Source organism: Antechinus flavipes, chromosome 2 (genome assembly GCF_016432865.1).
Source record: "Antechinus flavipes isolate AdamAnt ecotype Samford, QLD, Australia chromosome 2, AdamAnt_v2, whole genome shotgun sequence".
Classification (NCBI taxonomy): Eukaryota; Metazoa; Chordata; class Mammalia; order Dasyuromorphia; family Dasyuridae; genus Antechinus; species Antechinus flavipes.
In genome coordinates, this window is record NC_067399.1 from 96,143,770 (window position 1) to 96,148,653 (window position 4,884).

Here is a 4,884-nt window from a genome sequence, read left to right on the forward strand (position 1 = left end):
TTCCTAGAGGTTTCTTGGCTGACCACAGCCACCAACACTACTTTTGTCCTTTCTTTATTCCAAGGGCTGATTTGGAATCTGCATTTGTGAAAGATGATCTTGCCCTAGACAAAGGACTAAAGACTAAACTTTGATAATGTACATCAGAAATGCTAGTCTAGGGTCTGGATGTGGAATGTATCATAAGTAAAGGTTTACTCTGAATAAAGGAGGCAGCATGTCAATGCAGACTGGAAGAAGACCTGCCTTATAGAAAGGAGTCATTCTAGACTGGAAATAAAGATGAAAGTTGGAAGAATTATGTCCAGGTGAGCAGGGTAGGAGAGAAATTCGAAGTCTTCCCAGGATATCTGTATCTTCAGTCAGCTCTCTCAGAGTTGGCTTGACAAATATAAGAGGAAATCTGGTCATTGGTCAAAGTGGAGGAAGAAAGAAACTTTTGGGAGACAGGGCTCCAAAAATATAGGTCTTCAAAGGGAAAAGGTTTTATGGAATCAATCTAATCATCCACAAATGTTTATTACCCATTGACTATATACAGGGCACTGTGCTAGACACTAAAGGGGAAGACAAAGAAATGTAAGACATGGTTCCTGCCCTCAAGAAGCATATGGTTTATCTGGGAAGACAATTTATACAAATTAAATATGCTTTGGAGCTGGCTGCTCTTCTGCAATCCTAGATGACTGACTGGGTAGGAGTGGGGAGCAGGTAGGACAGAGTGAAACTGATGTTGTTTCCTTGTGATTATAAGAGATAGGCTAGAAAGTTTTGTCAGCCTTTGTAAAGTAACAGGAAATATATGAAGACTAAGCAAAAGTAACTTGATGATTATTCTATCTTACCTTTAGGACAGGGTATAGGGAAGTGGGAGGACAAACTTTATTCTCAGTATCTTTTCTATTCCATATGGTCTCTCATTGAGGAAACTGTTTCCAAATGTTACCATAATGAACACTTGAAAATGACTTTTTATGTGCTTTCTAATCATTCTCTCCTATGAGATGGTTCTTTATATATAGACCCTAAAAGTGAGCTTCAAATGCAAGCAAAAACACATTAAGGACCCTAGTCCATTTCTCTTTTAACTTCCATCACATTTTGTCATCCTCTCTGTTACACATGGGATGGAAAAAGTTGACTTAAGCACCAAGTTCTGCTTTTTGTTCTTTCCAAACCAGTGTTTTCCCTAGTAGGCTGCATTCATTCACCAGCAGCAATGTCTGCTGGTTCAACCTACCTTGCACAACAATCCTGGACTGTATGAAGCCAACAAAGGAAATTTTTTTGATGCCTTCCTCTAAGAGACAATTTTTCTGGATCTTGTCTTCTGGGATAAACTTCATTCATTCTGTCATCTTGGGCTCATGTCTTGTTCAGCCATCCAGAACTGTATGAAGCCAAGATAGGTATTTTTTTAATGTTGTCCAATGACAATTTCTCTGGATCTCATCTTCTGGGACAAACTGATCCAGAGGTATTGACAGGCTCTTAGCTGTGACACCAGCTGAGTTCAGTGAGGGGGGAGCAAAAGGTTCACCTCTCATAAGCTGAGCATCTTCAGGATGTGGTTGGGCCATCATCTCTTTGTAAATAGTCTTAAGATTATTAATGGGATCCTTCTCAGCCTCCAGTCTCTCATAGGATTCACTTTGGTATTAGAGAGCCCTCAAGAAAAAATGATGATCGTTCTCCTAAAACAAAGGCTTTTCTGTTGCTATCTCTTGCCAGCTCAATTGGTTACACTTTGCAAACCTCTGTGGCAAGGTCAGAATACATTGGTGTGCAGAGATGTTCTCTTCAATATCTCAAAGATCGTCCTGTGCTGCTTCAGGGCTGACTTATACCCTTCTCGGAGCAAGTCCGGTTCTTCCACAGCACAGTCTCTCTATTGTTAAACCCCAAGTCCCTCAGAGAAGTCCCATCACAGAGATGTGATTACTCTTCTACAATGCTTGAAACTGGGACAAACTCAAAGCCTTAGCTGCCTCCTCCCCAAAGGGCTTGTACACTTCAGCAGAGACAAAACATTGTTTCTTGGACACACACTTCTCAGGGGAAACAAACTATCAAGCTGATGGTGAAGGAGGCTCCTCAGCTGCCTCTCTCCTTTTTCAAGAATAAGTCCATCACCGTGGCTATCTTCGGTAATGAGAAGATCTAATTCAGTTCCAATTGACCAGTGATGAACAGAACCAGCTATACCCAGAGAAAGAACACTAGGAAATTAATGTGGATTGCTTGCATTTTTGTTTTTCTTCCCAGGTTATTTTTACCTTTCTAAATCCAATTTTTCTTATGTAACAAGAGAACTGTATAAATATGTACACATGTGTTGTATTTAAGATTTACTTTAATAAATTTAACATGCATGAGACTGCCTGCCATCTAGGGAAGAGGGGAGAGGGAAGGAAAGGAAAAGTTGGAACAGAAGTGAGTGCAAGGGTCAGTGTTGAAATATTACCCATGGATATGTTCTATCAATACAAAGTATAGCTTAAAAAAAAAAAAAAGAAAAGAAACTACACCCACATATCAAAAAAGATCAGATATAGCCATGCTGAAGTCCAGGTAACAATACCTCATTTAAAATAAATGTGTGACAAATTAAAAAAAAAATAAGTCCATCACTGGAAAAGTTACTATTTATCCTCTTCATGTTTTCTGTAGCGCCAATGCTGCTGCTGTGCTGCAGACTAGAATGACCATAATGCTTAGATAATGCCAAGCTTCTTAGACTTTCGAAATGGATTATTTATTCCTTGATGTTGTTTGCATATTGAACTGCAAAGGCAATGGAAAGTGTAGGGTTTAAGTAGCCCCATGGGAAGTAAAAATTATAGATAATAACATTTGACTAAGGAGAATTTAATAGGATAACAATTTCTAACATCTGGACTTATTTTCATTGATCTCTTTATATTTTGAACACATTCCATAAGGCTTCAGGTAAGACATTCTTAGTATTTTGAATAGATCAATAAATAAATGAAATATTCTTAATTTCTTTAGATATTAAATAGAAAAACTTCCCTAACAAGATGCCTTTAAAGAGTGGAATCCAATCCTTAGTCAAACTCTTTTTTTGGCTGATTATAACAGAGCTGCTTCAAAGAGAAATGTCATATAAGTTAGAGCATCATGTAATTCTTCAATATTGCCAACTAATTGTGGCACAAAGAGATGACTAGAATATGTTTTAAAGAGAGGACAATAAAGAAGCCAGCTGAATTGTGCCTAAGGTAGTGATTAACATGAAACATTTTACGAAAACTTTACTCACAGATGTTGTTTGTCTTTCATTATCTAAGAGGACCATGACATCTATGGAAAATGGAGTTGGAGGCAGGAACATGGGTTAAAATATTATTTCAAAAACTATATACGTAGTCATGGGCAAGTCATTTAGTCCCTCTAGCCTCAGTTTCCTCATTTTCAAAATAAGGAAGTTGACCTTGAGGATCTATCAGGTCCCTTTCAAATCAAAATCTATGAACCTGTGATCTTCCACTGAAAAGGCATTGGCATCTCCAGGAGCTGTAGTAGCTGTTGGCAGGAGGAAACAGCTGTATTAGACACACTATGGGAGAGATTATCTAAGTAGCAGCAAGATTGGGATGGAGTAAAATGAGGAGCTAGTTTCAAAGATAAATGCTGGAATCCAATGGAACGATGCCAGTGCAGTCGTAAAATATGAGGTGTTAAATAGAGATAACAACAATATCCTGCTTTGAATCTCTCAGACAACTACATGTGCTCCCATTGGTTAATTACTTAATCCCATTTAAATCTGTTCATTCGTGCTGTGACTCTCTTATGTTTATCATTGCTTTCTTTATGAGGACAAAATGACTTCTATATTTTTTTCATTTAAGGTATTGCAAGTTGTTTGGCTCCTCTTCTCTCTGCACTGGAAAAGTATTTTGAACCTATAATAATCTCTAAAATTAGTAACACCCATGTTTTGGTATGTAGTAATGGATGTGATGTGAGGGTGGAAATGAGCAGGTAAATGTGAGAAATGTCAGGCCTATTTCCTTTGCTGAGAAGTCACGTGTTCCCAGCAACCACCTCACAGATTAGGGAGAGGAAGGTATTGTAAGTTTCTTATGAATCACAATAGTAGTTCCCTTTATCCATTAGCCTAAACATTTAGCAAATGCTTTAAAAAATTAGTTGAAAAACTTTTAGAACTTTTGTGTGAAAGAGGAGTTATTCTGTATGATCCCAAATGGCTCAAATAGGAAAAAATGTAGAAATATCATAAGAATATAACTGAAAACTTTCTAAAAGTTAAAATAATCCAAAAAGTCAATGAGTATTCTAAGATAGTACTGGGTTCTTTTTCACCTTCAAGAAAAGGGGCAAGATCTGTTATTGACAATAAAGTAGGGGTATTATTGTTGTTACATAGATTGGACTTAATGTCCTTTGAGATATTGTGATTCTATGAAATAAATTCATTTAGTTTAGATACTTCATGGCCTCTAAAATTTTCTAATAGTTCAGGGAAATCTTATTCTATAGACTTCTGAGTGTTTTGCATATTTCAAACAATGTCTTGATGACCAGATCATCAAGGGGTAAAAACACATGAAAAGATTTTAGGAAATCCTAAATTGTTTGGATTTTTTAAATATCCAAAAAGAAGGAAAAATAAAATATGAATTAGAATTTCTAGTGCAACTGAGTATGATATTACTCATAATATTTACATCATTTTCAATAATATTTATTTGATCTGAAATTCTCCTATTCTAAAAATGAAGCTCCTCAAGTCCCCCTATAGGATCATCCATTTAAACCATGTTCTCCTTCCACAAGAAGTAACTATGTGTAAACCACTTATTGGGACGTGCTGGGAAGGGAAGCAATGTGTTGTTG

General features: G+C 36.9%; 1 pseudogene; it reads right to left on the reverse strand.

The window, feature by feature from the left end:
- Positions 1–1,084: 1,084 nt before the first annotated feature.
- On the reverse strand, positions 1,085–2,659 carry LOC127552380 (RNA-binding protein 41-like; annotated as a pseudogene).
- Positions 2,660–4,884: the final 2,225 nt, after the last annotated feature.